At 46.4% G+C, this 12,574-nt stretch overlaps 1 pseudogene; it reads right to left on the bottom strand.

The window, feature by feature from the left end:
- LOC100518865 lies at nucleotides 295–610 on the bottom strand (annotated as a pseudogene).

The following is a 12,574-nucleotide window of genomic DNA, read 5'->3' as shown; positions in this document are numbered from 1 at the left end:
AAAACCTCATGGTTCCTAGTCGTATTCATTAACCACTGAGCTGCTACGGGAACTCCGGTTGTCTTCTTTGTTATGACCTTTCTGCCATCCTCTAGAAAATCCCGAGACCTGAGAGGGAGTGGCTCCTTAGCAAGACTCAATGAGAGAAGTCACGTTAACAAAACTAATGCTCTGCTGATCACACTGGGACTTGGCATTGCCTGTGGCTTCTAAAGCTTATGGGTACTAAAGCTGACATTCTTCTTCGTCTTCTTTTTAACAATTTCAAAATTTTATTGTCTTCATAATAGAAGCTCAGAACGGGATCACGTGGCCCTTTCTCTCTTCTCCGCCCAGCTCAGAACATTTGCATCTCTTAACAGCCAGCATTCTCTTAGATCAGCAACTGGGCTCAAGGCGTTCAAGCCTTGACCCATCTTCTTTGCAGTTTTGGCCCTTTTCCGGAAAACCAGCTTGGTCTGCCCACCACAGCCGCTCCGCTTCCTGTCATAGCACCGCTTCCCTGGGCACACAGAGAATCCTTGTGCTTCTTGTACCATGTCACTTTGTGGCACTGGCCTTTGCCACACTTCTAACAGAAAGTCCGGCACGTTTTAGGAACATTCACCATGTTTGTGAGAGTGCTATCAGCACGAGAAGCCAAAGCTGATATTCTTCTGGGTCCTGGTGAGTGACCCCTGGGATTACAGAAACATGGGTTACCTCTGAAGACTTGGGGGAGGGTAACCTGTCAGTCCAGTAGATAGGGGCTCAGGGCATAGCTGATGGGGCTGCAACCAGGGACCCTCTGCCTGGGTGGGAGCAGGAGCCAGGAGAGATGGGGGCTGGAAGATGCTTTTGTACATACCTGGGAGACTTTAATTCTCTCCAGTACCAATCACCTCCAGTCTCCTCCACAAACACCCTCCTAGTCACCTCCCACCAGACTGATGACAGCAAGCCCCTAATGGGACCTTCTGCTTCTGGCCCTGCACCCTACTGTCTATACAGCAGCCAGAATAACCTAGTGAAAGAGTAAAAAGACTACATCCAATAAAATAAGCTTCCTCAGGAATTCCCGTCATGGAGCAGCAGAAACAAATCCGACTATGAACCATGAGGTTGCGGATCCGATCCCTGGCCTCGCTCAGTGAGTTAAGGATCCGGCATTGCCATGAGCTATGGTGTAGGTCACAAACACAGCTCGCATCTGGCATTTCGGTGGCTGTGGTGTAAGCTGGTAGCTGTAGCTCCAATTAGACCCCTAGCCTGGGAACCTCCATATGCCGTGGGTATAGCCCTAAAAAATTTTTCAAAAATTTAATTTAAAAAAATAAAATAAACCTGGCGTAGGCTGGCGGCTACAGCTCCGATTAGACCTCTAGCCTGGGAACCTCCCATATGCCGCAGGAGTGGCCCAAGAAATGGCAAAAAGACAAAAAAATAAATAAATAAATAAATAAATAAAAATAAATAAATAAAATAAGCTCCCTCAAACCTGCCATGGCACCCTATCTACTAGAGTGAACGCCTTGGTCTTTTAAGTCTTGCTTGGTCTGATCTCCTTCCCCCCCCAATCTCCATAGGCATCATTATCAGCTTTATTTTTTTTAGCATATTGAGTTTTTTTGTTTGTTTATTTTTTATTTTGGCCTTGCCCACAGCATATGGAAGTTCTCAGGCCAGGAATCAAACCTGTGCCACAGCAGCAACCTGAGCCACTGCACTGACAACACCAGGTCCTGAACCCAGTGAGCCACCAGGGAACTCCATATAATTGGCTTTATTAAGGTCTGTTTCTCTCTCTCCCCTCCCGCACCATACCGTAAGCTCCCCGAGGGCAGGTATTTTTACTTGTTTTTTTTTACTTGAACTGCTCTGACCAGTTGTTGCCAGGCAGAAGCGGAAGCTCAGTGTTGCCAGAGCTTCTGATTTTTCAAGAGAAATTACATGTCTGGATTTTTATGTCAAATCTGATGTTGAAGTACCGGCATGTAATAAGATTGTTCAACAATATTGTGCTGGCCAAGTAAATTAGAGTCATGGATTTCTAATTTATGGTCTGGTGCTTGTGTAAAAAGGCAGTGGCCAGGTGTGGAGAGCTGGCTCAGGAAGGAAAAGGTGGGGTGGAGTGGGGGCTGGTGGGGAGACCCCTTGTTGACATGCTTGGTGGTGGCCACTAGGGGGCACTCCCTACTACCTCCCCTCAAACCACACCTGGACTATCTCCACTCTGTCCCCATCCTACCCCCATCCCGGGAAGGGTGGGGAGGAAATCTTGGAAAGAACCCAAACCAGAAAGCACTGGCCAGAGGTCCCCAAAAGGAGGTGCATCTGGTATGATGAGCAAAGTGGTCCACGGCTCTGGGGTCAACATGGCCAGGTCTCTTCAGTCTTCTCTTGGGATTTCTCTTGGACCCTCCCTGTATTGGAATGCTTCTGGCTCCTCCAGTTGGATTCCCACCTCTCAAACCCTAGGTGCCTTGATGAGCCTGGGTGATGTCTACCTGCAAAGTCAGGGAGGGGCAAGGTGAGGCCAGAATAGGGAGGGACAGGAAACCCAAGCTGGGATGGGACTGAGCTTCAGTGAACACCCCAGGGGGACTGAACAGCTGCTTCATGAACAAACATCAGGGGACAGGCCGATTGTCAAGAACAGCTGGACTTTGGAACCTGGTCCAGTGTCCTTCTGTCTTGCAATTACCAACAACCTCACGAGGGATGTGATGTCTCCATTTTTGTGGACAAGGAAAAGTGACCAAAGAAGTGACAAACCCCAAGCCTCACAGCTGTGAGTGTTGGGATTTGATTAAAACCCAAGGCTGTTGCAATCCAGAGCCCAGGTTCTTTCCACCCCTACAGATCTGCCCAGGAGGACAGCATAAGTGAATCATAAAAGAATCAGATTCCTAAGACTGGAAGGACATTTAAAGTCCCTGAGTCCATTGCCTACTGGACTTAGAGCTTCTTTTTTTTTTTTTTTTTTAACATTCTAAAATAGAAAATAATTTTTTTTATTTAAATGTTGTTTGCTATGCTCTTGGACTGGAAGAACTAATATTATTAAAATGGCCATACTACCCAAAGCAATCTACAGATTTAATGTGATTCCAATCAAATTTCCCATGACATTTTTCACAGAACTAGAATAATCCTAAAATTTATATGGAACCAGAAAAGAGTCAGAATTGCCAAAGCAATTCTGAGGAAAAAGAACAAAGCTGGAGGCATAACCCTCCCAGATTTCAGGCAATACTGCAAAGTTACAGTAATCAAAACAGCATGGTATTGGCACAAAAACAGATCAATGGATCAATGGAACAGAAAAGAGAGCCCCAAAGTAAACCCACACATCTATGGTCAATTAATCTTCGACAAAGGAGGAAAAAATATACAATGGGGAAAAGAGTCTCTTCAGCAAATGATGTTGGAAAAGTTGGCCAGCCACACGCAAATCATTTGAAGTTAGAATATATGCTCACACCATCCACAAAAGTAAACTCAAAATGGCTTAAAGACTTAAATATAGGACATGACACCATAAAACTAGAGGAGAACATAGGTAAACCATTCTCTGGCATAAATCACACCACTGTCGTTGTTGTTTTTTAGGTCAGTCTCCCAAAGCAATAGAAATAAAAGTAAAATAAACAAATGGGACCTAATCAAATTTATAAGATTTTGCATAGCAAAGGAAATCATAAACAAAATGAAAAAACGATCTACAAAATGGGAGAAAATATTTGCAAATGCTGCTATGGACAAGGGCTTAATTTCCAAAATATACAAACACCTCATACAACTCATTAAAAAAAACCCCACCCAGTCAAAAAATTGGCAGAAAATCTAAATAGATATTTCTTCAGAAAAGATATACAGATGGTCAACAGGCACATGAAAAGATGCTCATCATTGCTAATTTTTAGAGAAATGCAAATCAAAACTACAATGAAATACCACCTCACATCAGTCAGAATGGCAATCATTAAGATGCCAACAAATGATAAATTCTGGAGAAGGTACGGAAAAAGGGTGTCCTCTTTCACTGTTAGCGGTGATGTAAATTAGTGCAGCCGCTATGGAAGATAGTACGGAGGTTCCTCAAAAAACTAAAAATAGAGTTGCCATAGGATGTGGCACTCCCACTCCCGGACATATATCCAGCCAAAACCATAATTTGAAAAGATACCTGCACCCCAGTGTTCACAGCAGCGCTATTTACAACAGCCAAGACATGGAAGCAACCCACGTACCCCTCAACAGATGAATGGACAAAGAAGACGCAGCATGCACATATATACTGGAATCTTAGTCATAGGAAAGAATGAAATAATGCCATCTGCAGCAACATGGATGGACCTAGAGATTCCCATACTAAGCAAAGTATAAGAAAGACAAATATCATATGTTATCGCTTACGTGTGGAATCTAAAACATGACACAAATGAACCTAACTACAAAGCAGAAACAAACTCACAGACATAAAGAACAGACTTATGGTTGCCAAGAGGTGTCAGGGGAGGGAAGGTTTGGGAGTTTGTGGTTAGCAGATGCAAACTATTATATGTAGGATGGAGAAACAAGAAGGTCCTACTGCACAGCACAGGGAACTAGAGTCAATATCCTCTGATAAACCACAGTGGAAAAGGATACAAAAAAGATTATATATGTATAACTGAATCACTTTGCTATACGGTAGAAATAAACCCAACATTTAAATCAACTATATGTCAATAAAAAGTTTTTTAAATGCTGCTTGTTATAAATATGACGGTTTAGGGAACATTTATCAGAAAAAACTGAGGTAAATTCTATATGCTTCCTACGTAATTTACAGTGAGCTCAATCCCCATTTATCCCATGTAACTGTATATAAAGTTCATCTTTTTTTTTAATTATATTTTTTGAGGCCTACCTTTATTGCTTGTAGCTATTGGTCACCAGTGAAAGGTCCTGTGCATAAATCCAGCCAGACGTCCTTCCTGGTGTGTCTCTGACCAGCTCTGATTGGAACTTTGTCTCCCTGGGGAGGAGCCCAGCCTCTGGAGGACTTCATCCTCTTTCCCTGAGAAGGTCCGTTGTGTGTTTGACCAGGAAGGAAGGCCTCCTATCTTCCAGAACGACACATCTTTTTTGGCCGTGCCCAAGGCATGCGGAAGTGCCCAGACCCAACATGGAACAAGGCCACAGCAGTGACCTGAGCCACAGCGAACTCCAGGCACAACACAGCTTCTCTTTAAAAGGACCCAATGCAGGGAAAGACCCTACACTGGGATTTGAATCAGGATCAGTGCGAGGCAGGAGCTGAGCAAAAAATGGGGGTGGGGGACGTCCACAAACAGCATCTCTCACTCGCCCCATGAGCTCCAAGATCCCAGTTAGAGAAAGGAGGTCAAGCCTCACCTTTCGGGGGTTTGGAACAAGCTTCCCGGCCAAGGTTCTCCGCCCTGGTCTGAGAAAGGGCAGATGCTGATCGGGCTTCCTTCTCGGCAGCGGCGGACCATCAGGCCTCTCCTGGAGCTCTCTGGCTCCTCTGGTCTGCTCTTGTCTGCTTGGCCAAAGGCGACAGCACTTGCCGGTGCCACTGGGGCCAGAGCTATTGCAGGTCCGCGCAGATGCACAGGCGCGGAGGGCGGTGGGCGTCGGGGTGGCGAGCAGGCCGGGTGGGATCAAAGCTGGTGGAGGTAGAGTCCGTCCCGTCCACTGGCCTTGCCTGCGCACTGACACGCACCTTGCTGAATTACCTGGGTTCCGGGGATAAACCTTCCTTCCAGAAAGGCTCCCAAGAGCAAGCCGCACGGTGAACGCACTGATCAGATCCCGCGAGAAGTTGTCCGGCGCCTTTCCCTGAAGTGCGATCGATCTCGTCCCGTTTCCAATTTACGCAATTTATGCAATAGGAAGATGCCTTCGTTAACTTCATAAGAAAAGCACCTTAGTCTATTCTAGAGCTCCTGCTTGCTTGTGAAAGCATAAATAATATCAGTCCCTGTTAATAAATGGAACCCATCAGGAAAATCAAGACTAATTACTGTGCTTATTAACTTTCGGTGATTAACATTTCAAAAACAATTTAAATACATACAGTGCAAATCTGAGAGGGAGCCCCAAGGTAGCCATCTGTATGGAGTAGTACAATACTCATCGGAACCCGGGCAATTCTTGCTGTATAGCGCGGGGAACTATATCTAATCACTCGTGATGGACCCTGAAGGAGGATAATGTGAAAAAAAGAATGTACCGTATGTGTATAACTAGGTCATTTTGTTGTGCTGCAGAAATTGACAGAACATTGTAAATCAACTATAATACATTAAAAGTAAATAAATAAAAGTCATGGTTTTCAAGGTGGCGTAGAAAGTGAACCTCTCCAAGGATCTCAGGCTGTGGGGAATGAATGGATCCAGCATAGCGGCCAGGAGTGTTCCTTCTCCAAGGGCAACAGGAGCCTGGAGGTGGCTGTCCTGCGCTCTATCCATCCTACTCCTCCAGGGTCTTTAGTGAGAGAGAGAGATGGGACCAGAGGGCAACCTGATTCCAGGGCAGCGGGAAAAGGCTCTCAGGTGGGTGTATGCGTTCTGGAAACACAGTATCTTATTTTTTTTTCTTTTTTCTTTTTGGCTGTGGCATGCAGCAACTTGATGTGGGATCTCAGTTCCCAGACCAGGCATTGGACTCCAGCCACAGTGATGAAAGCGTGGAGTCCTAACCACTAAGCCAGTAGGGAACTCTCAAAAGTCTTCTTTCTTTTTTTTTTTTTATAATTTTGATTTTTTTCCCATTATAGTTGATTTACAGTGTTCCGCCAATTCCCACTGCACCAAAAGTCTTATTTCTTAACTTGCTCTGTTCCAAACTTCCTGCGCCACTGTGATAGGCTGAACAATAGTCCCCTAGCCCCTTAAAAATATCCGTGTCCCAATTCCTGGTGCTTGTGAATATGCTGCCTCGCTTGAAGGGAGGAGGGAACTTTGTAGACGTGATTAAATTCAGGATCTCTTTCTTTTATTATTGAAGTATAGTTGATTTACAATGTGTTCATTTCTGGTGTACAGAAAAGTGATTCATTTATACCTATAGATATTTTTTTCATATTCTTTTCCATTACATTTTATTACAGGATAGTGGATATAGTTCCCTGTGTGCTACAGCGGGGCCTTGTCATTGATCCCAAATCCAGGATCTTGAGATGGGGCGATTTTCCTGGATGATCCAGGTGGGCCCTAAAGGCCACCACATGAATCCTTATAAAAGGGAGGCAGAGGGAGATTCTACTACACACAGAAGAGGAAGAAGCAGTGTGACTGGAGGCAGAGGCTGGAGTGCTGTGGCCACGAGCTGGCGAGTAGCCACAGCCACCAGAGAAGCCAGAGGAGGCCAAGGACAGATGCTCCCCTCCAGCCTTTGGAGGCGACAGGGCCGGGCCGGTGAGAATGGTTTCAGATTTCTGGGCTCCGCAAGAGTGAGAAGATACATGCATGTTCTGGTAAGCCACCATGGTCGTTGTAATGCATCACAGCAGCCATGGGAAATTCAGAGAGCCACCTGTGTGACTTTTGCCAACTCTGCACGCCAGTCGTGCGATTGTTTACTAACATCTGTCTTCAAATCAATCCTGAGCTAACGCAGTGTTCTATGCTCACCCTGTGCTAGCAAAAATTTCAGGAAATCCTAAGTTTGATACCCATAAAAATAGTCAGCTTGACATCATTTTAAATGCTCATCCCTGTGCCCTCTACAACTGTCTGATGAATCACCAGACCTTCCGTGGAAGGGCCCTCACTTCATGAAACACTGACCCAGCTCTGCACAGCTTAGGAGGGATCCGTGGTGCAGCTGGGCTTTCTAAACTGCTCCATTAAGTTCAAGTTTCACTTGGAAATAATCAGAAAAAAGAAAGACTCAGCCCCTTTAAAAATAGAAGCCATTTCTCCAGCAGATTTTCACAGAATCAGGTTTTAAAATGCAGAACTTAGCAGAATCTTAAATCATTCTTGGTAGAGTTTCTAACATATAGATAAGGACCCCTTAAAGGGGAAGGAGGGAGCCATAGAGTGTGCTAGCGAGGGAGGGGTACCTGGTGGCAGCATCTAGCTACCTGGAATCTTGTTTCCCCAGCTCCTATGGGAACTGGGGGTCTCCACGTGTTTCTCTTCTCGGCTTCAGGTCGGAGGGGTACGTAGGTAAAGCAGGAATGACTGTGCCAGGAAGGGACAAGGGTTCTCAATGCCGAGGGACGGTGAAGTGGTAGAATCGAGAAGGTCCCCTACTGGAGAAGAATGTGTCCATGATGGAAAAGTTCCCCATGACTGAAGCAGGGCAACGGGCAAGGCAGGAAACTTTCATCCCAAGGCTGGGACTGCCCCAGTGGGCACATCTGGGGAGGTCTTCAGCTCCTCCAGCATAGGTTGGGAGTAGACATGGAGAAGCAGTGGAGGGGCCAGTCCTAGATTTGCACCCCATTTCCCTGGGAAATACTTCAAACACGTTGATGGGAAAACTGATGAGTGAATAGAGTCTCTCTTTTAGTTTATACATTACTTTTTTTTTTTTCTTCTCTTCTAGCGCTGCATGTTCAGCTTATGAATGTTCCCAGGCTAGGGGTCTAACTGGAGCTGTAGCAATGCCCAGATCCAAGCCAAGTCTATGACCTACCACAGCTCACAGCAACACCAGATCCTTAACCCACCAAGCGAGGCCAGGGATTAAACCCATGTCCTCATGGATCCTAGCCGGGTTTGTTACCGCTGAGCCATGATGGGAACTCCTCTACTTTTTAATTCTAATAGGTCTGTAGCTTAGATCATAAGCCTATCATTCGAGGCTCCGCCAGCCAAGCCTGGAGGAAACCAAGGTCTCTGACCTCACCTAAGTGAATGATCAAGTGTTTCCTCCAGCACCTCTGTATCTCAGCAGGGACCTGGCCCATCTTCTGATCATCAGTACCACCCCCAAGGCTCTAGGAGGAGCTGTCTCCGCTCAAATGCCATCAAATACTGACCTGGAGCTGGAAGGCCACTCTCTTTTTTATCTTCCTAGTGTCATCCCTCCTTTTTCTGGCACCAGCATCCAGGACCTCCCCATGGGAAGACTTCTTTAAAATGGCTAGCTGGATGGAGTTCCCATTGTGGAAACAAACCCGACTAGTATCCAAGAGGATGCAGTTTCGATCCCTGGCCTTTCTCAGTGGGTTAAGGATCCAGGGTTGCTATGAGCTGTGGTGTAGGTCGAAGATGCAGCTCGGATCTGGCATTGCTGTGGCCGTGGCATTGGCAGGCAGCTGTAGCTCCAACTGGACCCCTAGTCTGGGAATTTCCATATGCTGCTGGTGTGGCCCTAAAAAAAATAATAATAATAATAATTTTTTAAAAAACTGCTGGATGGAGCTTGAGCCAGGTCCCCTTTGTTTCTAGGGGTAGCTATATAGTGCAGATTCAGCCAATTAGCATATCACGTCTCCTTAGCTCCAGAGAATGTTTAAGGGAGGGGTCAAAGGGAGTCAGGGTCAGAAGTTTATTTCAAATGCTAGAAGAAAGAATCTCCATACCTGGGCTGAATCTGAGAATCAGTAAGACTGGAGATGTCGACTGCCATGATAATGAGCGAGCTGTAAAGGACAAAGTTGACAGAGTTATAGCAAATCAAAAGAAAGCAGAGTTACTGCATAGAGAGGTCAGGACATTGAGACCCTGGATCCAGCTATGCCTGAAGTTCCACAGCCCTGCATCCTTCATTTATAGGAATCTATATGTTATAATACTTTCTTCTTTTCGCTTTCTTCTTCTTCTTCTTTTTTTTTTTTTTTTTTTTTTTTTTTTCCTTTTTTAGGACCACACCTGTGGTATATGGAAGTTCGCAAGCTAGGGGTTGATTTGGAGCTGTAGCTGCCAGCCTACGCCACAGCCACAGCAATGCTGGATCCAAGCTATATCTGTACCTATGCCACAGCCTGCAGCAATGCGGGATCCTTAACTACCGAGCGAGGCCAGGGATTGAACCCACATCCTCGCGGATACTAGTCAGATTCTTAACCAACTAGTATCTGTGCACATACCTCTTCTAGAGAAGCATATTGCAAAAAAGTGTACCTGTCTGCTCTGACTGGGGCATGGCCAGGTTATCAGAGTTCAGCCCGGATTGCAATCCCCACTTCATGTTGTGGGTTTCCTTGTGCAGGGATTAACCTGCACAACCACACTTGATAGTCCCATGACTCAGAAAGGATTTTCTCTTTGTGGTAGCCACCCTCCAAGATGGCCTCTGACGAGCCTCACCTCCTAGTGTTCATGCTCTTGTGTATCCTTCTCAGCCCCATGTGGGGCTAACGCTGTAACTGATAAAATACTGTAGAAATAGGATGAATAACTTCTGAAGCTAAGGTCATGAAAATTACTGCAACTCTGTTTTACCGGCTGCTGGACCCCTCTCTCTGGAGGAAGCCAGCTGTCATGTCACGAGGACACTCAAGCAAACCTATGGAAAGGATCCATGGGTTGAGAACTGAGGCCTCCTGCCAGCCGCCACCACCAGCTCATCAACCACATGAGTGAGTCGTCTTGGAAGCAAGTCCTCCAGCCCCAGCTGAGCCTTCAGATGATGCAGCTCCTGCTTGTCTCTTGACTGCAAACCCGTAAGAGACCCCAAGCCAGAAACACTCAGTTCAGCTGCTCCCAAATTCCCGATCCACAGAAACTGTGAGATAACAAAATATTTATTATCTCTTCAGCCACTATGTTTTTGCAGGAATCGTTCCATAACTAGTGCACACTTCATCCGTCTCCATCCTGATCCATCTCTTCCTCCTGGCTAACTTCCCTGATTTCTTTACCAAGATACCCACCCCTGCTCCATGCAGCCCTTTAGTCTCATCCTCTGTCTTCAGCTGTGGTTTTCTTTCTAAGGTTCACCCTTCAGTGCAGCCCCCAGGCTTCCTCTCCAATCCCTTGTTCCTGCCTTCCTCCTCCACCTGAAGAAATAGCTCTTTCTCCTTCCTACATCCCCACTCATTTTCCTCTTGATAAACATCATGACAGCAACTGTGGTTGACGATTCTGGCCATTAAAAAAAAAAAAAAAAAAAAAGTCGATTTCTTCATGTATCTCAATAGACCGGGAAATCTCGGGTTTTGTTTGGAGACTGCTGTTGCCTCCTTTGCCCCACCTTCTCAAAGCACAGAAGGGGAAAAGCTCCCACATCCCTTCCTGTGGAGAAGTCCAGGCAGTGTGAAAGGCTCTGTGAATTCTGATTTTTCACAGGGCTTTTACAGTGGCAGAAGGGGGCTGGGGAGCAGTACGCCAGAGTCGTCATGGCAACATGCTCCCTGGTGGGTCCTGGGCTGCACTCCCAGGCATGGGAAGCAGCTCCCAAGTGTGTCTCTCACTATGGGCATCAGAAGGCGAGCTGTCCGGAAAACAGAAGGGCTGAGACAGTGAGGCTTAGCAGGTGTCCTGTCTCAAGAGGCAGACTGCCAGGTGGCAACGTCAGTGAGTCCAGCACTAGAAGAGGTAAGCTTGACCCAGGGCCTAACCAGAGCCCCAGTGGGCAGGTCTCTGCCCCCCTGCACTATGTTTTCTCCCTGATGATATGATCAGTTCTGCGTTGCAGGTGACTCCTGCCTCTGGAAGTAAAAATCACCAAAGTCCGTCATTCACTCTGTCAGTGGGTCCCAAAATCAGCTAGCTGTTCATTGGCAGCTGTGGAGAGCTTGGCAAAATGCTGCTGCCTGGTTTTCACTCCCAGATATTCATTTACTGGGTATGGAATACCACCAGGTCATTAGGACCTGTTAAATCTCCAGGTGATTCTAATATACAGCAAAGGTGGGGAGCCTTGCACTAAGCCAGCGTCTCAGCCAAGTCTAGGCGCAAGAACCAGCGGGACTCAAGAATGCACACCCCGGCCAGGTCCCTCCAACCAAAGCCTCCATAGGTGATCCCGGGTGTCAGAGTTTGTCACAGGCTCCCAGTGATTTCGGTGAACTGTTAGTGTTTCTATCATGAATCAGCAAACATAAGGCAAAGCTTTGTTGAGTGGATGGTCAGCAAGGACTGGGGAGGAATGGGATGGATTACAGGCATCTGTGGGCCTCACACTACCTCTTGGGGGTAGGTCTGGATGGGGGATATTGCAGGGAAACTGTTATCCATATAGACAAAAATGTTAAAATTGTTATTTGTTTAGACCAAAAATGATCTGGCATTGTTATTTTTGTATGGTTCAATCTAATACCAACTCACTAGGAGAAAACTGTTTCAATAGGCTTCTGTAAGAAGGCAGGGGTGGTGGGGGTTCGGGGGGATGGTCGGAGTTCAAGGTTCCAAGTGACCCCACAGGGTTAGCTGCATGCGTTATAGCACCAGCTGGAGTTATCATCCCAGTGTTAATTTCTGATCCCATCCTGTGACCTGCACAGACGTGAACTCCCCATTTCAGCAGCCTTTTGCTCAAGCTTCAAGGCTTGACACCTTGCTCAGGAGTCGAACAGGTTCAGTCTCTGTAAGGAGTTTGTTGCTAGAAGGTGGAACTCGCCATGGCCTAAAGTGTCCAGATCCCCTACCTAACCTGGTAAAGGATCAAAGGCACAGAATCTCTGTTC

The sequence above is a fragment of the Sus scrofa genome, chromosome 12 (genome assembly GCF_000003025.6).
Source record: "Sus scrofa isolate TJ Tabasco breed Duroc chromosome 12, Sscrofa11.1, whole genome shotgun sequence".
NCBI lineage: Eukaryota > Metazoa > Chordata > Mammalia > Artiodactyla > Suidae > Sus > Sus scrofa.
Note: the sequence above shows the minus strand (reverse complement) of the source record. Positions and strands in the feature narration are given on the sequence as shown.